This window comes from Rhipicephalus sanguineus, chromosome 10, assembly GCF_013339695.2.
Source record: "Rhipicephalus sanguineus isolate Rsan-2018 chromosome 10, BIME_Rsan_1.4, whole genome shotgun sequence".
Lineage (NCBI taxonomy): Eukaryota > Metazoa > Arthropoda > Arachnida > Ixodida > Ixodidae > Rhipicephalus > Rhipicephalus sanguineus.
This window is the reverse complement of record NC_051185.1, coordinates 125,194,938-125,217,699: the sequence shown is the minus strand read 5'-3', so window position 1 is coordinate 125,217,699 and position 22,762 is coordinate 125,194,938.

The following is a 22,762-nucleotide window of genomic DNA, read 5'->3' as shown; positions in this document are numbered from 1 at the left end:
CTATGTTGAGTAGATCGTGGGCAGATGTCACGAAGGAGACGATCCAGAACTGCTTTAGGCGTGCCGGCTTCCGCATGTCTGGTGATGACACCCCAAATTCCGATGACAGCACTGAAAACACCGCAGGTGTTTCCGCCGAAGTTTGGAGCGAGCTGGCAGAGTTCCCGGGAGCTATCGACGGATCGACATTCGACGAGTTCGTCAGTGCGGACGATGATATCGCCATCATGGGTGAGCTACAAGATGAGGACTACGTTGCAGACGTCGTGCCGACCACGAGCCAAAGCGACAACAATAAGGAAATTGACGATGGCCCATTGCCTACATCCTCCGAAGTGATTAGTGCACTTGCGTTGGTCCGGCGCTATTGCGTGAATGTGGAAGGTTGCAGCCTCAGCTGCTCCGACTCGTTGGACAACGTGGAGGCGTGTGTGCTGTCGCAGGCAGCGAAGTCGTTGACACAGAAGAAAATCCAGGACTGTTTTGTTCCAAAGTAGGGCACGCAAGTAAGCCACCATATTAATAAAGTACTTTTCTTATTGTTATGTGCGTTTGTGTCAAAATCCTATAGCGGGCCTATATCGAAATATGCCATATATCGAACTAATAAACGTTTTTTGGCGAGTTCGATATACCCGGGTTCGACTGTATATTCGTGTTGACCGAAGAACAAGTCTCACCATCAGTGTTTTGCCCTTAGGGCGACACGCCACGGTGCTCTAGTGGTCATGGTGCTCTACTGCTTAACCGGCAGTTCGCGTGATCGAATCTCGGCTGCGGCGGCCGCATTTTCGATGGAGGCGAAAATGGTTGAGGCCCGTGTACTTAGATTTAGGTGCACGTTACAGAACCCCAGGTTGTCGAAATTTCCGGAGCACTCCGCTACGGCCTCTCTCATTATCATATCTTGCTTTTGGGACGTTAAACACACAAAATTATTGTCATTATCACCATTATGGCCTTAGGGCAATTCAGCTGCAACTTCTTGCTTATTGACGTGCCTTGTTAAACTTAATTTCTATAAGTGGGATATATAAGCTAGTGCCTATACATACTATCAACCTTAAATTTCCCACTGAACAATTTTTATTAGTACAATTATTTGAGCAATAACAGAAGGAATAGATGCATATTTGTTGAAGCGCGGCAGCTAATTCTCAAAATATCCCTATTGCAAAACCCAGCGCCACTGGGTACCAGCGTCCAGTGCCATGCCTGATTATGGGCCCAGCGTCGCGCTGGATACTGGGCCGTTGGAGCGGCGTTTTACTGGGAGGCGCTGGGTGCTCAAGCGCAAAACGGCTCTACAGCGTTAAAACGGCGGTGCCTACGTGCCCTACATCAATATATTAGGAAAGAAAGTCATATAGAAAGCATTATTGCATTAAAAAAAAGAAGAAAAGCCTTATGAAAAAAAAAGGTCCGCCACGAGGATTCGAACTCTACCACTGCGCCACGCTGAAACATGCCGACAATGCTGTAAGAGGGCTAGTCAATACAGTAAGACAGCGTTTCGTTTCATATTTTGATGTCGCGTATTCAAGGAAAACATGATCTTCCTTTCCAAATCAAGCTTCCTCCTTTATTACACACAAACAAAGGGTTGCCGGCAACGAATGAGATGCCCAAAATGGCAAGCGCGCTAATTTTCCTTAGGAATTCCCGTCTAAACTCCGAAAAATATCAAATGGATCGAGGAGCAGGGTACAGTTTGACGGCTGTTACTGCCGATTTTTAATAGCCGTTTCTCGCCCTTGCTAATCATCAACATCTACAGAAGGTTTATGATGACTCGTTCGATAAACACGCGCCTACACGAAATCATACTGACTAGTTTACTCGCGCGAGCGACGATATTACTGCGGGGCGGGCGTGCCTGTATTCTGATTTGCAGTTCTATCGATACCTACAACTATAAAACCGCTCAGCAAAAACAAATACAATTCCATGAAAAATGATGCCGGTGTGTTAGTTCATTAACGCGTACCAGTTGACCGGCTGCTCTCGATGAGCCTGCGTTCGTTGCTGAAAGCGCGTCGCATCGATGGTCATCGCTTCTTGTGCGGACACCGTACACAAGAAAAAATGGTTAATTTAGGTTAACGGATGTCCAGACTATACTTTACAGTAATTTTTACACGTTGGAAGTGCGTGTGCTTAAACCAAGAAGCGCCGGTGGCATCTAGACGGACTCGGCCGGTACGCTAGGCCTAACGCTCGCTGGGAGTCGCACTGGGTAGGACCGATCTCGGCGCATATGAGTTGCAATGGTTGAAGTTTCTGCATTTTGGCCTCGGAACCTTTTTAACTATTACCTAAGGTATAGCTGAAGTAAGTGGAAGTGCAAGAATTGCTGGAGATGCGTTTCCGGTGTGGCGATATCGAACGATGGCTGTTTTTCTGGCCTCCGTTGGGAGGGGTCGCGAAGCCAGAGCTCATTTACTTCTTGCCGACTGCACTGTGATGTAACGATTTGCTCTGCATGTTCAGACCGACGCCTCCAGACTGATAAACATTACAATATGAAGTCATCACAGCAACACATCACGGATGCAAAACTGGTATATATGCGCGGCATGCACAAAAGGTGTATTCATTGCGGCTACGTGCTCCCCAAAAATTAACGACGTTATTGACACTGCATGAATAAAAAAAAGCGTGCTAGAAAGCAAAATGATCAGTGTTGGATGCTTTTGGTTATAAACATATTTTCCTCCACATTCGCCAGGGAAACATTAACAGTGACCGCGATTTATCGTATCACGTATATCATGAAAATAGCGCGCATATCTGATCGTCTTTCTCTGCCAAGCTAGAATTTGTGACACATGTTTGGGACCCGTTAGGATAGCATCTATCAGTACCATCGAATCAAACATTCGATATTCAATGATACCAAAGCATTCCTCCGCGCACGATCTGAAAACAGCGCACGGCACTGGCAGAAACAGTGCAGGCTCCAGTATGTGCCAGCGCACCCCAGTGAAAATTCCAGCGTCTCCAGCGCTTCCCAGTGCGCGCCAGCGTCACAGCGGCAAAGCCAGTGGCTCTACCAGTGCGACCCAGCTCTTTCCCAGTGCATTCACCGAAGTACCAGTGAATTCGAGCGTATACCAGTGTTCCCAGTGCGATCCAGTGCCAAAAAACGTAGTGGTATCACGCTTGGGGTACTGGAACGGCGCTGGTTTTTGCAATAGGGATAGTTTAGCAAACTTCGTTTTTGTACTGAACAGTAAGGGAAATAAAAACTCCGCAGTGATTCCTGCTATTTATGCCTTGAAAAAGAGTGGATCTTTGGTGTTGTTGGTGCGACATATGTATCGTCAAGCGCTCTACTGAATTGACGAGAACGGGACTGCGTGCGTGTGTGTCACTCCCTGTCCCCTCCTCGACAATTCAGTACTGCGCTTAACGTTATACACTTGAAAAAGAGCTGTCTTCCTGTTTTCAGTGTGTTTATTGTTGCGAAGTGTCGAAGTTGTGCTTTGCAGTATTCCACGAAATGCGTTGCTCTTTACATTGAAGAAACGAAGGCGGAAGGGCCACACACTGCAGTCCTTGCAGTGGTTTATTTTCTTGTGTGAGTTACTCTGTTCGTTAGGAGTCCTACCTGTAAATACAAGACAAAATTTACGAGGTTCTGATGCGATTTAATAGCATCGTTGCTCCCAGGAGCGTAAGAGTCAAAGAACCCGCGCATACACAAAAACTGTTCTCGGAAGAGTAACAAAAAAGATTAGTGGAATATAACGATGAGTGCGAATGACACGCAGACCATAAAAACAGGCGGGAGGCAGAAGGCGGGTCTAAACTCCCCGGAATTTCACATTTTTGCATGCGCCTATATACACGGACACATACAAATGCACGCACGAACAGGCACAAAAGTTGTTTCAACCCCTCTTCCGCCCGGAAAAAAATTCTGGCTATGCGGCTCTTGACGCACATCATAAAAACTCTTAGCGAAGTTTTGAACTGTGCTTCCTCTTACAAACCATCTTCACTTCTCCATCGTAACGAGAGGTAAAAGCTTCACAAGAAAGGATCGGTCCAGATGATATAACCCCGAAGAACGCTTACGAAAGAAACGTGGAGTTTGGAAGGTTAGTAAGGGTAGCAGAAAGTTCTCCGGTGCACATGTATGCACTCGTCTAAGACGATTGGATGGCAAAAGCCATCTTATTTTTCTTCTGGGTCGATGCATTGTTCCTGCCCCGCCACCGTCCGAAAGCTTTCTGTACCTAACGTGGTTTTTCATTGCCTCGAGGATTGGAGGCACCTGCCCTGGTTTTGCACTGCCTCTGTGATCAGCCCACCGCTGACCAAGCTCCGATGTCATGTGATGACAACACCTCATGTTACATCACGTCACGTGTCATCATAATGATGTCACAAATTTTGACAATCTGTGGCGTCATGATGGCGTAATATGGTGACATCGCGCGAGACGCCGGTCAATTTTCGCGTTTGATGAGGCATCATAGACTTTCACCTTAATAAATGGGGCTTAGCAGGGGTTAGTGGCGTGTGGACTACTTTTTCGTCCGATAGTGGCATCAGCAGTAGGCCTAAATATTTCCTCAATGGTATTTCGAAATGACTGCGTCAATTAAATTTTTATTGCAAAGTGCTCGACGTAAATACTGTTCACGAAATATTTCTACAACGCTATTCAGGTAGAAATTAGGGAACAAAATTTTTATTGCGACGTGCTCAACAGAAATATTTCCTGAATGATATTTCAATAGAAATGAGTCAATGACAGTACTATCGCGAACTGCTGAACAAAAAATGTTGTTGACGAAGTACTGAAGCAAGTGAGTGAGTATTTTCAATGATTCGATCATTCACCGGCAACAGAAAATCAACATACATTTTCATGAGGGCTTCGCCAATTAGCAAGAGGACGAATTATGGCGTAGTGGACCCTTTGCACCTGCGCTTGCAGTGGGCATTCTAAGACAGTTTGAAATATGTAATTTTACGCGCAGAGACGTTCATTTCCATGTGGCACAGCTGAGGTGTCCCAAAAGAAGGGAATCTATGCTAGCGATCGAGAAGCCAACGCGAACGGGGTCCGATTACGCTATCGATTTCTACTCATGAAGGCGAAGCTCTAGCGTTCTCCGAGTTCTTTTCGCGTATATTTCTTTTTTTAATTATTGTTTTATTAGAGAAAAGAAATTCAGATACATCAATGCGAGGTTTAGGCGACTGGTGGAAAGATCAGAAGTTCTCGTTTTCCTATAGGTTAAACAAGGTAGCTTTCAAGTACCAGCTCAACGTTGCTTTTTCGTGCAAGAATACTTCAGAGAGTTTGCGAAGCAACAGACGCATGCAGCGTGCACGCCTGTTATATTTAACCAGCGTTATATTGAACCAGCGCACGCACGCCGACTTTTTCTGTGCGTCAACGCCATACGATGGAGTGAGGTTGCAAAAAGGGCTAGAGTGAGCGCCTGCCCACAAGGCGCGCTCAGCTGGGGCCATCGTCTGCTAGGCTATTCCTAAGGACGTCACATCACATTACCGCACTTCAGACGAAGAGGCAGCCCGAGCAGGCGAATGATCTTGGTGGCATCCTACGTACAAAAATCAGCAAGCAATTGAGAAAATAAAATTTGAATATACGGCACACGCACCCATACATGAGATAAATCGAAGAATATGGATTGTTAGTTTTTAGATGCGAAGTAGCTCTTGCTAGGGTCTGCGTCCGTCCTTCCATTGGCGGCCGTCCGCTCGGGAACCACGTGTGCTGGCACGTGCTAGCGCGTTCGGGCCTGTGTAAGGCGCTGGGTAAGACGCCGTGGCCTCTCCCCCTTAGAGCCATGTTTGCTGGCATGCGCTAGCGTGTTCGGGCCTGTGTAAGGGGTTGGGTAAGACGCTGTGGCCTCCCCTCCTTACACTCTCTCAGCAATCATGTAATGGCGTCGGGGAACGAGATTCTGCAGACGCGCGATGAGCCAACGCGTTGTATCCTAATTGCAACGCGCTGACACGCGCTAGCGCGTTCGGGCCTGCGTAAGGGGCTGGGTAAGACGCTGCGGCCTCTCCCCCTTACACTCTCTCGGCAATCACTTGATGGCGTCGGGGAAAAAGATTCTGCAGACGCGCGATGAACGCACGTGCTCCCGCGTGGCGTGGCGATGAACCCGCGTGCCCTGCTCCAACAAGAGCTCGGAACGACTAACAGCAACAGCAGCTACAGTGAATTCATGGTGTGCTCCACTTGCAAGGACGTGTTTACATCGGGCAAGGTGCCCGTGATGAACGGAACTTAAGTCGACCCATGCTTCGCTTCGAATCCCCACATGGTTTCCTTTAGTGGGAGGTGGTGTAATTTTTTTTACTTGCTGATGCAAATGTTTATTTGTCCTGCACAAAAGGCCCATATGTGCACCGCACATGCTTCATAGCTTCAGACACATCGAAATGTCAGTACTAAGAGAAACTGCTAAAGAACTTGATTTGATTCAAGTGTTCGACGGAATCCCGTCTTGTCGGGATGAAACATGAGGCGTTAAAGCGAAGTGCACGGACCAAATAAAAACAAAAAAAACGAATGAAAAACATTTTGGCTTCATGTTAAAGAGACAGGGCTTGCAAACACGGGCACAATAGAGAAACCAAGACACCACAAACGCCGACTATCAACTGAAAAGGTGAGCGACGGCGGAAAAGAAAAACGTTGTTCTACTTATCTATACAATCCTGCTTCCTTGGCTTCCTTAATTGTTATTTGTTTGGTTCGCGCTAGGGGGACGTCGTGGTTTTCAAAGAATTGAGCTTGTCCTGTTGAAGTTAAGTTTTCTGCAACCATCTACCGGACATGCCAGGAGGATTTGTGCCATACTTACCACAGAATCCTGGCGTCAAGTCAGATTCTGCCAGGAATGCCTCAAGGTCCGTTGCTCTACTCCGCGTGATGTTCACCGCCAGGAGCAGCTGTACGCCGATTGGATTAGGGTAGCTAACCAGCATGCTGAATTATTGTGGATGTTGAAACTTCGTGAGCTTCAACCATGTAGCAGAAAGATCTTTCCTACTATTTCACTAACAAATAACTTACGTGTCCTTGGAGGAGCTGTAATAGATGAGTCACTGCAAAACCCTAGGCTTGGGTCTAAAATATTGATTTAGACCCAATGTAAAACCATTAGACGTCTTAAGCCTTCCGCGTAGTATCAATAGACCAGTCACGGAAGAAGAGCGCTCGCATTGCATTTCAGACTGAATTGCTAGTATCAAAGGCAAGCAACTTAGCACTGCAGATCCTACCCAGCATTTGGTTACGTATTGTGTGTAGAAGAAACTCAGGTCTGCAATTTCATATAAGGAAGCGTATTTCGTAATTATTTCAGACAGCATGTTCTGAGAAAAAGCGCTAACAGCTATAAAAAGAATTTTAGGACGGTAAAACTTAAACCATCGATAGTTAGGCAACGTTCTGTAGACCATTTGTTAAGACATAACCTTGAGAGAATAGCGTGTAATGTCAAGAAGGCAAAATGGCTCACTTTAAAATTGTTTTTTTTCAGCGAAAACAGATAAGAACGCGATTCTTTTTCGAGATATTGTTTCTGAGAAAGGCAGCTAGCAAATGACTGTTTCTAGTTACTTGCAGAACTGCTTAACCTCACTGAGGTTTTCAGACCCTTTTCGCGTGCGTAACTCTCAGGCGCCAGTTCAGTTTCTGTCGGAGGAGAACCCTGGTGTTTGTAAAGCTTTTAGCATGGATATCGAAGATCTTTATTACTCCTTGCCGCACGAATGGTTCTTAGAATATGTTAAAGATTGTACTAATGAACAATTGAAGGAAACAGCTTTCACTGATAGGTGTGGTGTGTCTACGGAGGCTTTTCTAGGAATCATTTCCATGTGTATTTGATAGGTTCTAAGGTTGCTCCGATTCTTAGCGATATATACCTTAGAATGGTCGGCAAACGTTTAGAGGATGTCTTAGGTAAGTGTATTATTAAGGTTTTTTGGTGCGTGGACGATTACTTGATTTTCTGTAGTGATGGCTTCGAATCGGTGGTTGCGTCAGTAAGCGAAGAATTTGAATTAAACAGAGGAGGACTTAACTTCACTGAAGAATTGCCTCAGAATGATGGAACCCAATTTTTAGACATTTCTTTAACGCTTCAGGAGAACCATGTGTGCTGGCAATATTCTCCTAGATTATCAAAACCACTGTTAAACTTCTCGTCGAAACATTCTAAGATTGGAAAAAAATAACGGTATAGCGATTTCATGCCTTAAGTCTTTTCTCACTAAGTCATGTGAACACGAAATAAATGCCAGCTTTAACGCACAGGTTACGCATCTTTTAGGTGTAGGTTATCCTCGCGTGACAGTTGCCACTGTCGCTGAACGCTTAAACAAGTCCGTTTTGTTATGTCCGAGCATGGTTGCACAAAGCAATAGGAAAAAGCATGTCGTCGGTATTCCTTATATTCATTGCGTATCTCATAGGCTAAAGAAAGTAGGCTGTAGGTACGGCGTTATTGTTGTTTGAACGGCTGCCAATAAGGTAGGTAAGATATGTGCCACAGTACAGAGCGGGTGACAGACAAGAAGGGGGCTGACATTTGCTTTGTGAAACATACCAACAAATTTACTCATTGCCGTACATGTGTTGTGTATAAGATTCCGTTCGCCTGCGGCTGCTTCTGCATAGGGCAAACGGGTCGCTATGTTAGCCAGAGATTAATGGAGCATAAGAGGTATAGCTAACCGGAGGCTCACCATCTAATTCGATGAATGCACGATTTTGTACCGGCAGAGGAATAAAGAAACGCGTTTAATGGTTGAGGCCTGACATATCGGTAATAGTGGTAGCGCATGCGTGAGCCAAGCATCGATTAACCTGCATAAAGAAGAAATCAAGTGCCTGAATAGGTATCTCTCATGTAGACCACTACGCGTACCGGATTGATGGGTTCGCCTATTGCTTGGGCATGCGCAGATAAGTTTTCGTGCCTTCTTTCTTTTCCGCCCTTGTGCGCCTTTTCAGTCGATAGTCCGCGTTTGTGGTGTCTTGACTTCTCTCTTGTGCCCGTGTTTGCACGCCCTGTCTCATTGACAGGAATTCTTACCGACTAGATCAGCTTTCTCTTACTCTAAGCTTTATTTCGGCTTCATTACGGAAGCCTTGCTCACAATAATTGGGTGAAGGCAAGTTACAGATGCTTATGTATTCTTCTGCACATGACGTAAGCAGCGCGTGTACGACGGGGGGAGAATTTCCTCACTTCGATTGAGCGGGCGACGTGTATTTTGTATGTCGAACAAAGCCTGAGTTCCTAAGAGAAGCGAAACCCTGTCTCGCGGTAGGCGTCCTTATGACGTGGAGGTCATAGAGTTTCCTGCAATAATTACTAGAGGGAAATCTGCCCGTAGTGTCCATGTGACCTGCAACGCATGGCACTTCAGACAGCGTGGGAATGATGGGTAGTACAGGGATTTGTCTAAACATCGTTCTTTCGGCTCCGTTTGACTCCGCGTCGCCTGCATCCGTTTTGTCACGAAACGAAGTTTAGCAAAAGTCAGCAATTACACTTCACCACTTTAGCCTTTTTAAGCTCGCCAATTCAAATCTGGTCACGAAGTTCACAACAGTCTATTCTTTTATCCGAAACGAACGCTAAAACACAGCAATAAACAAAGTCACAAGTGCGTTCGAAGACGGAAGCACGATGATTAGGCAAATCCGTGTACTACCCATCATTCCCATGGTGGCTGAACAATCGCAGCGCCAGAGTTTCCACTCGGTAATTCCAGGAAACTCTATGGTTGAGGTGGCACAGATAGCTTTTTGTAAGCTAAGGTACTCGCTCGTGGGCAGCGAAGACAGGCTACCGAGAAAGTCGTTTCCTGGAGCAGTCTGCAAGCTACCATGCGCCGGTTGAGACTACTCATACATCGGCGAATTGGGGCAACTTTGGACAGAGACTGAGTCAGCTTAGGAACGACGTCGACAAGAAACGAACAGTTTCGAATGCCCTCGCTGAGGGCACAGAGGCAACGGGCCCCATGACTGACTAGGCGAACTCAAGAATTATCGGCCAAGAAACACACTTGAAATCACGGCATTACCTTGTCGTTGGAGGTACAAGAAACACGTCACACGCTCAATTGAAATGAGGGAATCCCCCCTCCCCCCATCATACACGCATTCTTACGTCATGTGCTGACGAATACATAATTACCTGCAACTTTCCTGCGCCCCATTTGAAGAAGGCTTCCGTAGTGAAAACGAAACATTTGTTATCCGTTTTTTTGTCGTTGTCCTTCCTTTTATTGCCTTGGTCTGATACATGCATAAATTCTCAGCCTCGTAAGGAATAACCTCCGTTTCATAAATATTGCAGCATTTGGCTGCATCTCAATAAAACAACAAAACATGTTCGTAAAGAACGTTATGATACGTTGCACGCCACATGATACGCTGAAAAAAATAAAAAAGATGAAGGTGTGCACCAATCCGTTGCGCCCAGCCCGGTCAGTAGTGGGTGAAGTCACCGCAAAGCTCCACTACGGCAGACATGCGGCGCGGAACGGAGACGAAGAGCGCCGGTATGAGGTTACTGTCAGCTTTGAGCTTTTTCCACTGACATTTGATAGCTTCCCACAACTCGTCAGGAGTTGCTGTGTGGAGGCGCATTTTCGATAAATTGTTTTTCGATATTCCCCAGGCATTTTCTATGACATTCATAGAAATTTCTATGACATTCGTAGGCATTTTCTATGACATTCAGCGGCCAAGCTAGCGTAACCACGCCTAAGTTTTCCAGATGCACTGTCACTGCGCGTGCCATGTAGATCGGGGAAAGGTTATACTGCAGCAGAAAATGCCCATCGCCTTGTGGTCCCTCCGGCACGTGAGGAAGGAGCTGGCGATCAATGACTGTTATCTAGTTTTCGAAGCAGAGCCCACCAAAAATGCAGCCAAGAGGACCGAGGCCATATTTCGTGGTAACACCCCACACGGTCACGGATTTTCTTCCACTAGCTTGAACGTGCTGGACGTAAAGGGGACCATACCTTAAAAATATGTAAAGGAAATTACTGACTGTCGGTAACCAAACCAACAGTATGGTATATAAGAAAGCAAGCTACGGGGTCAAATGACGAAAATAAAATGATTTACCTTTTACCGACTGGCCGGTATACCTTTTTGTTTCTGGTCCGACTGAATACAGAAGCTACTTTCATCTGTAAACACGGCGTTTTGCCAATAGTCGACTGTCCATTCAAGATGATCTTGGGCGAAGGCGAGCCCCTTTGCGATGACACTTTCGAAGAGCAGGGATTTCTGTGCAGCCGTCCTGTTTCTAATCCCTCCCTCCCGCAGCTGTTGAATAAATGGTTCACCAGACACTTTAGGCCGAGGGCAGCACTTATCTCACCCGCTGTTATGGCATGGTTTTCACTAGTACAGGCAACATTCAGCAGATATTCGTCTTCGGTTGTTTTTCTAGTGACGCCATGAGCAGCATCTGATTCGGGGGTCTTCATCTCGGTAGGCACTTATGGTTCTCTCTGCTGAAGCCTCAGCCACTCAGTGACATTCCTATAAATCTTAGTCCTTTCGCTTGAGGTGTGTGGGGTGGCAATTTGATAAGTTTTGCAGTATATCATGAGCACGGCCTGTAGAGAAGCACCACTTATTTGAAATTTCAAAGCGACCTTTAAGCTTCGCGGCCACGTTACACTTTAAGCGCTCATACTGTGGATAACAGCCCTTTCCACAGAAAAAAAAGCGTTTGCGTCAACAGCTAACAAATGAAAGATTCATATGTCAGCGTATCTCATGTGTGGAGGCGTGTGACGTATCTTCAAATTTTATTTCCTCGAATGCTTGCTGACCTTCAGAACATAAGATGCCAGAAAGACCATTCGCCTGCCCGCGCTGCCTGTTCAACTGAATTGCGTTAATGTGGGGTGACGTCCTTAGGAAGGAACACATTAGCACACGATGGCCCCAGCTGAGCGTGCTTTGTGGGCAGGCGCTTACTGTCGCCCTTTATTGCGAACTGCATCCGTCGTATGGCGCTGACGCGCAGAAACGTCAACACTCGCGCACGCTTTATAGAATTCAAATCGCAGATTTATCTAGAGTCGTTGAAAATACAAAGAACACGTCGCACGCTCAATCGAAGTGAAGAAAACAGTGCCCTGTTGTGCACGCGCTGCTTACGTCATGTGTTTAGGAATACATAAGCACCTGTAACGTGCCTTCGCCCCATTAACGTGAACAATGCTTCCGCGCTGAAGCCGAAACGTTTTTATTTGTTTTTTCAGTTAGTACTTCGGTCGGTGTCCTCCATCGTATGCCTAATGTTTCGTCCCGACCAGACAGGCTTCTTTCGATCCGTCGACTTCATCGCACACGCTTGTTAAAGATTTGGGCGACTGTACGTAACGAAGGTAGTTTGTGTAGAAATAGTAGTAAAGTAAAACATGGAATGCGTTTTGTTCGTTGAATCCGAATCTTGTTCCTTGCATCCGAAATGGATCTAATCGATACATTTCAATGAGGTCTTCGTTAAAATGGAAAGACGGAGCGATGCTTGAACATTAGGTTAAGAGAGCGTCATGCTTGCTTTGAAGGGACTCGCGTATTCGCATCTTGCCTTGCACTGTCGCGATTGTGGTTGCCGTCCGGTGTTTGATAGTACTACTGTGATCTTTAGATATCGTGAAAAGTTGTGACGCGAATTAACGGAGACATACTAGATAACAAAGAAGGGACCCGAGTGTGTGAGCCATCCTTCCATTTCGTTACTGGATAACGAAACTGCATTTTTAGATTATGAGTAAACATCATGTATTGCCTCGAGCTAATGTCTTCGTTTGCATTCTGCATTTCTATTTTTTTTATTGCAAGAAACCCGAAAAGGCCCTCACTGCGAGGGTATTACATAGGTGGGTAGGAAGAAAAAGGATACAATGCAATAGAGACACAGCAAGCATAAAAAAAAATCCAAAAATAACTAGACTCGCTAAGGCATAATGATAAAAGCAACATGACGCAACACAAAATAAGACACTAACATTATAACAGAGAACAAAATAAAAATCAAATGGGTTATTGAGAACAGAGCAGAACGTGAATGAACACTACATTTTGTCATTTTTCGGTCATTTTTGCAATTGTACGAGGCAGCTGGTTCCATTGAATCATGGTTTTTGGAATGAATGGATTAGCGAAATGTGGATTAAGGCATGTGATGCGTTTGATCTTGAGAGGGTGATCACGGCGTGGAAAGATGGCTGGGGGTGAGTGAAAAAAAATCGTCATGAACAGCAGATGATGATAAATTCTACGAAAAAAAGAGTTAAACGGGCAAGTTAACGGTGGTACCAAAGGTTATCAAGACCTGCACGGGCTTTTAAGGCAGTGACGCTAGTGAAACGGGAGTATTCGGAGAATATGAAGCAAGCAGCACGGTTCTGCAAGGATTCGATGTTCTCAGTGATGTTTGTGCTTGTTCCGCGTCCTATATGGCTGAAGCGTACTCAATTTTAGGGTGGATTAGGGTAATACACGCAGGTTGTGGCACCTGCGCAGGAGCATGACGCAGATTACGTTTTACTATGCCAAGAGAGCGGTTAGCAGCTGCAAGAATGCAATCGAAGTGACAGTTCTAGGAAAAGTAGGATTGGAGGTGAAGTCCTATAGATGTTTGTGGATGTAGCTGACTCTATGGGTTTGTGATTGAGTGCATACGCGGCCGGGAGGCGGCTAGAATTTCGTGTAAAGGAGGCCACTTTGAGCTTAGAGTGATTGAGCTTCATTACAGCCATGATGAACACCAAGAATTGATGGAGTCGAAGTCAAATAGCAAGAATCGGTGGTAATCGTCATTTTTGATAGCTCGATACACAACACAGGCGTCAGTGAACAATCTCATTTGGGAAGAAATGAGATTAGATAAATCATTAATAAATATTAGAAAGTGCAGAGGGCCTTGTACGCTCCCTTGTGGTACACCTTATGTAACTTGTGCCATTGAAGAGTTAGAACCCTCGGTGGAGGTGAATTGAATACGAGAGAAACGCAAGTATTTCATCCATGCTAAAACCTAAGCGTCAATGTTTAGCTGTGTTAGCGTGAGTAATAATCTAATGAGGGACACGATGAAATGCCTTCGAGAAGTCGAGAAAGAAGGCGTCCACCTGAAACCGGACGTCTTTGAAGGCAAATAGGTCGTTAGTAAATCCTGCAAGCCGAGTGCCAAAAGAAAATTCCTTACGAAAACCATGCTGCTGTTTAAAAAGTTGTGATCTTCGACATAATTAATAATCTAGGAGTAAATAACGTGCCCGAAGAGCTTTGGGAAGGTGCAAGTTAACGAAATGGGTCTGTAGTTAAGAGGATCAGAGCGAACGCCTGATTTGAAGATAGGCTTGGCTATGCGCCAGTCGGGAGGCATGGAAGAACAAACGTGATAATGACTGCGAAAAAAGTGCACATTCGCGACTGCGAAAAAAGTGCACAGTCGGGTAGCGAAGGAATGATTACTTCCGAGCTTGGCAGCTTGGTTTTAGAGCCACCGTCGGTGACGTAAGCCTCTGGTGCAGGGGCGTAGCCAAGGGGGGGGGGGGTGGGGGGGTTCAAACCTCCCCCCCCCGTAATTTTTCAGTTTTGCTTGCGTATATAGGCACGCACACATACAAATGCACGCACGAACATACAGAAAGTATGGTTGAACCCCCCCCCGAAAAAAAATTTCTGGCTACGCCCCTGCTCTGGTGACGCTGCGGTGGCGCTGTCCCTTATCGGAGACGTGGTGTAGCATGAAGCCGTGTCACGCCGGGCTAGATAGTGACGAGGCGGAGGCTGCGCCGGTTTGTGCGCAGTGTGTTGCCACATCACCCCCCCGCAGAGTACAGAGCCCTCAGGGTCTGTAGAAATCTGGGAGGCGTACCAGACGTCCAGAGCGTGTCGTGACCGGAGCGGGCTGCGACTTCGGCGGCTGTGGATGTATGCCTGTGGATGGAGTGGCGCTGTCCGGTTCGTTCGCAGCGATGTATGCGGGCTTGAGCCGGTCAATTGAGACGCGGACGTCGTTCCCGTTCAGGCGCAGAGTGAAATGTTTGTTGTCGCGATGGACGACCAGGTAGGGTCCGGTGTAGGGTGGCTGGAAAGGCCTGCGGAGGGTGTCGTCACGGAGGAAACGTGCGTGCACGATGCTAGCTCCTTGAAGACGAGAGGTGTAGGCTTGCAGTGGTGGGCTGCAGGTGACGGGCGTAAGGCGGCGATGGTGCGTCGGAGCCAGGCGACGAAGTCGGTGGGATCTGACGTCGTAGTGCTGGATGGCTGTGCAGCGAGAAATTCACCTGGGAGATGGAGTGCTTCCCCGTAGACGAGCTCTGCTGGTGTAGCGTGGATGTCCGGCTTGAAGGTGGCGCGAAGAACGAGGATGACGGCTGGGATGGCCTCGAGCCAGGTTGAGTCCGGGTGGCACATAATGGCTGCTTTGAATTGTCGGTGGAAACGCTCGATCATTCCGTTGGCGCAGGGCTGGTAAGTGGTGGTCCTCAAGCGTTCGAAACCGACGGTCAGCCCGAGGAGCCTTAAAAGGTGCGACTCGAACTGTCGTCCTAGGTCGGTGGATACGCGGCGGGGGGCGCCGAAACGAGCAATCCAGCCGGTGAAGAAGGCCGAGGCGACGTCTTCCGCGGTGATTCCCTCGAGGGGCCATGCCTCGGGCCATCGAGTGTACCGATCGATAGCGGTGAGGCAGTAGCGGTAGGGGTCAGGCGGGGGAAAGGGTCCTATGATGTCGAGGTGGACGTCCCGAGTGGTGACGTGACGTGCCTGGTGACTTTAGCGCGTTGGCACTGAATGCAGGAGGGCGTCCAGGTGCGACAATCCCGCTGCATGGAGGGCCAGACGTAGCGGTCAGCCACGAGGCGTGTAGAGGCGCGTATGCCGGGATGGCTGAGGTTGTGGAGCTGGTTCAAAAGACCACGACGATGGGACAGGGGCACATAGGGCCTGCTTCGTCCTGTCGACATGTCGCAACAGATTGTGGTTGTCGATCCTGGCATGGGGACTTGTTGCAGCTGTAGTGAGGACCTGCCCTTGAGAAGTTCCTGCAGTTCGGAGTCTGTAGTCTGAGCCTCGGCGAGGACGTCCGCTGTTATCTGCACCAGCTGATGGCTGCTACACGTGAAAGCGCGTCAGCGACCACGTTGTCTTTCCCGCTGACATGTTGGATGTCGGTGGTGAACTGTGCAATGAACGAGAGTTGGTTCTGCTGTACAGGCGGGAGTTTGTCGCGACGTTGAGAGAAGACGTAGGTAAGGGGCTTGTGGTCTGTATAGATGGTGCAGTTCTGTGCTTCGAGAATATGGCGAAAGTGTTGTACTGCTTCGTATATCGCCAGAAGTTCTCTGTAGTAGGCTGGTAAATTTGTCGGGGCGGTAGTCGTGGTTTCGTCAGTGGAACTGGCGGTTGAAGGGGTCGTTTTCTGAGCTGCGAGTTTCTTGGAGAAGAACGCCAAGGGATGCCAGGTGTTGTCCACGCGTTGCATAAGGGCGGCGCCGATGGCGAAGCTAGATGCGTCCGTCAAGAGTCCCAAGGGAGCGTCTGGCACGGGATGGGTGAGGAGCGTGGCGGTGCAGAGGGCGGCTTTGCAATCTTCGAAAGTTTTCGTTAACGTCGGTGCCCACGTAACACGTTGATTTCCTCGTAGCCCAGCCAAAGCGTCATGTGGGGAGCCTGGTAGTCGGCTGCAAGTGGCAAGAAACGCCTGTAGAAGCTCAGCATGCCAAGGAAACGGTGAATGTCTTTAGCGGTGGTGGGTTGAGGGTAACTTTGCAGGTCCGAGATGCGTTCGGGCAAGGGCCGAGTTCCCTCGGATGAAACTTCGTGGCCGAGGAAGTGGACGACGGAAGCGCCTAGCGTACTCTTTTGAGTATTGACGAGTAGACCGTGGTCATCGAGGCGTTGGAACAGCAGACGAAGGTGGCTGTGGTGCTCTTCGGCGTCGCGGGAGAATACCAGTATGTCGTCAAGGTAAACGAAGCAGAAGTCGAGGCCACGGACGACTTCGTCGATGAAGCGCTGAAAGGTTTCTCCAGCGTTCCTCAGGCCGAAGCTCATGAAGGGAAACTCGAACAAGCCAAAGGGAGTGATGATTGCGGTTTTCGGGGCGTCATCTGGATTGACGGGTATCTGTGTGTAGGCTTTCACCAAGTCTAGTACGGAGAACACGTGGCAGCCATGAATGCGATGGGCGAAGTCCTGTATGTGGTGGACGGGGTACCTGTCCGGGATGGTGCGTGCGTTGAGGGCACGGTAGTCCCCACAGGGCCGCCAGCCTTCGGTCTTCTTTGGAACAAGGTGAAGTGGCGAGGCCCATGGACCGTCAGAGCGGCGGGCGATTCCTTCACAGAGCATGGCCTCGAACTCTGCTTTGGCTCTGCGCATGCGGTCCGGGGCAAGGCGACGGGCGCGGCAGAAAACCGGAGGGCCTGAAGTGGTCCGGATGTAGTGCACGGTGGTGTGCTGCACTTTGCGTGGCAGTCCGCTGCGGCGCGTCAATCCGGGAAATTCTGCGAGGATGGCGTGGTATGGCGAATGGTTGTCAACACTGAGTACCTTGATGCTTGGCTGTTGGGCGGTCGTTCGCTGGCCTGGTGTGGAATGTCCCGTTGTGGCGTCGATGAGGAGGTCGTTGCGGCAGTTCGGAAGGAGGTTGTAGTGGGCCAGAAAATCTGAGCCGATGATTGGCTCGGCGACGTCGGCGATCACAAAGTTCCAGTGAAGGTCACGGCGTAAGTTTCTGAGCTGGATGTGCAGGCGGAGCGAGCCGTACGTCTTGATGGTGGAGCGGTTTGCCGCACTGAGCTCGAAAGACGTAGGCGGACGAGGACCTTGAAGATGGGATCGCGGGTAGCAGCAAATGTCGGAACCGCTGTCGACAAGGAAACGCTGCTTCGTGATTTGGTCAGTGACGAAGATGCGACGGCCTCTGGGTTGGCAGCTTGCGGCCGTCTCTACGAGCTGCCGTTGGCGTTTTCCGCATGCCCAGCGGAACAGGGTGGTCGACATTGCCGGGCTCTGTCCCCGAAGCGTCGGTGGGAGTAACACGAGCGGCCGTTGTTGTCGGGTTGCCGCGAGGAAGTGGTGTTACGGTCGCGGCTTTGCGAGTGGCGGCGCTGGTGCATCGGAAGACCTTCACCCAGGCGTTGTTCAATGAAGGTGAGCTGCCGGTCGATGTCGTTTATACGGCGTGCAAGCTCGGTGGTGTTCAGCGGTGCGGCGACAGCCTGGATGGTAGGGCGACAACTGCGGCAAGGAGGCCTCGATGATGCAATCGGCGACCTCGGCAAGTTGGTCGAGAGGTAGCGTCAGCTGAGCCCGCAGAATTGCCTGAACGTGCAGTGGAAGTCGTTGGAGCCAGAGTGATCGCAGGAAAGATTCCTGGACTTCCATGTTACCCGCGAGAGCACGCATGTGGCGGAGTAACTGCGAAGGTTTGCGCTCGGCAAGTTCTGCGGACTGAAGTTGAACTTTCTGGTCTTCCGAGAGTGACAGCCGGCGGATGAGTTTGGTCTTGAGGTATTCGTACAGGTTGCCCGTTGGTGGGTTGGCGAGGATATTCCAGACCTCGTTGGCGTAGCGGGCGTCCAGGTGGGCGACGACGTATTCGTAGCGGGTCCGGTCTTGTGTGATGCACGCCAGGGAGAACTGGGCCTCGACTTGGGCGAACCATACCTCGGGCGAGTCCGCCCAAAATGGCGGAAGCTTGAGAGAGACACGCCAGACGTCCAGGTCGGTAGCGGCCGCAGTGGTAGCAGCATCTATGTTGACAGCGACCGTTAGAACGGAGCGTTGGGGGGCGTAGTCCACAAGAGGCTGCGCGGAATCGCCGGGCGAATGCGGTCCGCTTTGCATGCGCTGCTGCTGTTCCTGAAGTTGCTGTTGAATTTGTTCCACTTGCTGCCGAAGAACGGCAAGGGCTTCCGTGTCGGCCATAGCGGTGCGGTTTGTTCGGTTTCCGGGTCACCAGATGTGGGATGCCGTGCCGATGGAAGGACGCATCCCAACATAAAACGTAACAACTTTTTATTAACGGAGTAGCAGCAGCGGGGCGAGCATACCGACGCTGCGCTCAGTCGGGTAGCGAAGGAAGGATGACCTCCGAGCTTGGCAGCTTGGTTTTAAAGCCACCGTCGGTGACGTAAGCCTCCGGTGACGCTGCGGTGGCGCTGCCCCTTATCGGAGGCGTGGTGTAGCATGAACCCGTGTCACGACGGGCTAGATAGTGACGAGGCGGAGGCTGCGCCGGTGTGTGCGCAGTGTGTTGCCACAATTACATTCCAAAATTCGCAAGAGTTATTAGTTAGCATACAGGATAGGACGTTGCTGAAAAACGGACGCTGTGTGGTTTTGAGCATTCCTTGGTAATTCTTATCACTTTCTCTAGGTTTACCATGTAGTTGATAGGTTGTTAGCAATGGCCAGCCGGTGCAAACTCTTTTTCTCAGTATTGGCTCTTCGCAGTCGCACATCCAACCAAGGTGCACTTTTACTGCACCTAATTTAGATGATCGGCATGTGTCTCACGATAAGGTTATTTACGGTGGATTTGAACAGCGTCCAGTTCGGCTTACTGGAACAGAATGAACATTCAGCTAAGGAGTGTTCAGAAAAAGAGGTTAATTCAGGCTTCATCTCATCAGAATTAGCCGTGTTATAAGACCTGATCAGCTTAGACGTGTTTTGTCTTTCATGAATATAGTTATTAACACAGCCAAAATATCACTGTCAGAAATGCCGTTATTGTCAAATATTTTGGAAAAAGCTTCAGGATTATTTGTTAAATCAAGTCAAGAATGTTGGTAGTAGAACCTGTGGATTGCGTAGGCTCTGCGATAAGTTGAGTTAGATGAAACTCAAGGCAAGTCTGCAGAAAAGCATGTGCAACCTTGTTACTCGTTAATACAGATAGAGTGCCCCGGTTGATAACTGGAAAGTTAGTCACCAAAAATAATGACAGAATTCGAGAAACGCGTACACACATCAGTAAGTAGTCGACAAAATTCGTCAGCAAACCAATCACACAAATCCGGTGGACGGTACAATACGCCGGCGATAAGGTTCGTATTGCTACACTTTACAGATACAAATACACATTCGAGAAAAAATGAAAGAACGATTGGGCCGGCGATTCACTACTTGTTTAATCGCAATTGGACGCCAATACCCTTTCTGTTAATCCTGTTGCATTAAAAAAAATTGTGACATGATTCGCAGGAAAAAATGCTGTCGTCAGAAGTACCGTCGTTTAGCCATGTTTCTTGTAGCGCAAGTATCGAGGCACTGGATGAGTCTGTAAGAGGGGAGAGGGCGACACTATCGGCCATAACACTTCTTATGTTAGTATATAGGAAACAGATCTCATTGAATCGCTTCAGGCTCGATGACAGTGGCGGTGCGCAATCACAAGCGACGTAATTATTATATTTGTATCATTCGGCAGAAGATCCAAATACACGCGCCACCCGATTGCCAGCCGTGTCCCAGATATAGACATCATTGTTCACGTGAAGTTTGTTGAAGAACAGACGGGTACGGTTGCCCTCTGTCTTTATCGTCTGTGAAAAGTGCCAGAGTCTACGGTGTTTATGACGAACTCCCTCAGAGTAATCTCGCGACAGACTAAAATTGGTGCCCTTAAGTTTGTAGCCAAGACTAAGGACGGATTCTGCTAATTTTTCAATATAGTATTTGGAGATAATAGGTCGCGTGTTGTTATTCGAAAAACGGCCCAGGTGGTGATCTGTGGAAATGGAGGCGACAGTAACGCGAAGCTTTTCCGTACAAAAGTCTGAGATGGCACGGTGAGTCCTCCCATGAATCAGTTGCATCTACATCAATAATGACCAAAAAACAGCACGCTTGACCGCCTTGAGCGATTTTCCAGATCGTCCAGCTTGTCCTGAATTTCAACATTTCGGTGTTTTCATTCGAAACAGGCTGTCTAGAAGGCAGTGTTCTGACTTTTGTTTCGATTTCACCAACTCTGTCATTCAACTGATCCAAGTCGTTCCTGAGCGTGATGTGGATCTCCAAGACCTTATTTGCAGACACAGTAAGGTTTACGTTATTTGCTTTAGGACGTTATTTCCTTTACAGGGAACAAACTTGCTTCGGCGTTTTATTGTGCAGCTTACCCCCCTATCTATTCCTTCATATTTTCTTTGAACCGGTACTCGCACCCTGTCCCACTTTTTGGTAGTGGAAATAAGGACACTGACGCCAAACTTAGCCCCAACTTTCTTGAACCACATCACAAGTACAGTCTTACGCCCTTCATGCGTGCAAGTGCGCTGTCACACGTCATGTTTGGGAGGTTTGAACCCTGTTAGGATTTTGCCTGCACACACAGCTTAGTCTTTAAAACATGAATCCCTTCAATGGGTAACTTCAGCCTCTAGGCTCGTACGCATTTTTTTGAAGACACGGTTTTTTGGGAGCCATAACCCTTTTTGCCCTGGCGTCGTCAATTGACGACACCCTAGCACCTCGGCAATGAAACCAAAACTGCTCATGCTTGGGGAGAGACTTCTTCAATGATCCCCACTGCGATTGACATCAAAGTTGTGGCATATTTGCGGAGCTGGGAGCCATGAAGAAAAAGCTTGACCGAAGTAATGGGTGACGCCGAGGCGGGTCAGGTGAGGCGGCTAAGCGCCGTTTTCGGGACGTCGTACAGAAGCTGTTCCACGAAGTATCACGCTGAAAAAAAAAGACGTGGTTCACATTTGGTGTACTCTAGTGAGTAGCAGAAATATAGAAGCCATTTTCCTAATTTCATAACCACTGAGCCCTGGTGACCTAATTTGATTGTGTGCTAATTAATCCATAAATACTTGCACCACTGGCTCAATTTTAGGTTTTTGGTCTTCTGAGGTCCTTCCTTTTAGGAAAACGCGTACTAAAAATGTCTCCGGCCAAAATAAAAAATCCAGGGCTGAAAGGGATCCGGCAGCTATCCTGTTTTTTTACTGGTATTTAATGACATGGGCCAATAGTTCAGCAGGGGCTTCCCGCTTCTAGGCGAGAATTGCCAAGTAAGGTGGTGCGGTTCAAAAGTAAGCTTCGAACCTAAGTACTGAAGGTGTTATTCTGTGAAGTTTCATTGGTAAACATGAGACCGGATCCTTTTTTTCTAAAACATCAACGAGATGTGGCATAGTTTTAGGCACCTGCGAATCGACACGTTTTACGTTTGTGTTATACCGATTCCTATGAGAGAGGGATCAACCATGTTTTCTTGTACTTACTAGTGTTGTTTTCGTCAACAAGCATGAACATATGCTTGTTATCTGTTATTTGAGCCGTGGAAACCTATTCTTCCACTTTCTACCATGAAAAACCTTTCTCCAACAATAATGTTGGTGGGAGAAAAGTTCTTACAAAAAACAGATTTACCCAATTGGCTCTCTTGTTAAGAGTCAGGGCACGTCATCCTTTCAATCTATTACTTAGTGGAAGAAGATCTGCGTCATCTTGCTGCACATGGCAAATGATAGCAAAGTCTATGTGCCTTATCATTTACGTTCCTATCATTTGCTGTCTCAACGGGTAAGTGCGAAGAGTAATTGGCAGCAGTGTGCCTTTTCTCTGATTTGTTGATGATGGCAATGCCAAACTCTTCAAATCTAAGTACCAACCCTAGTGAAAAATTTCGTATGTACGGAAGATACGGATCCGTACATATAGAATTATGGT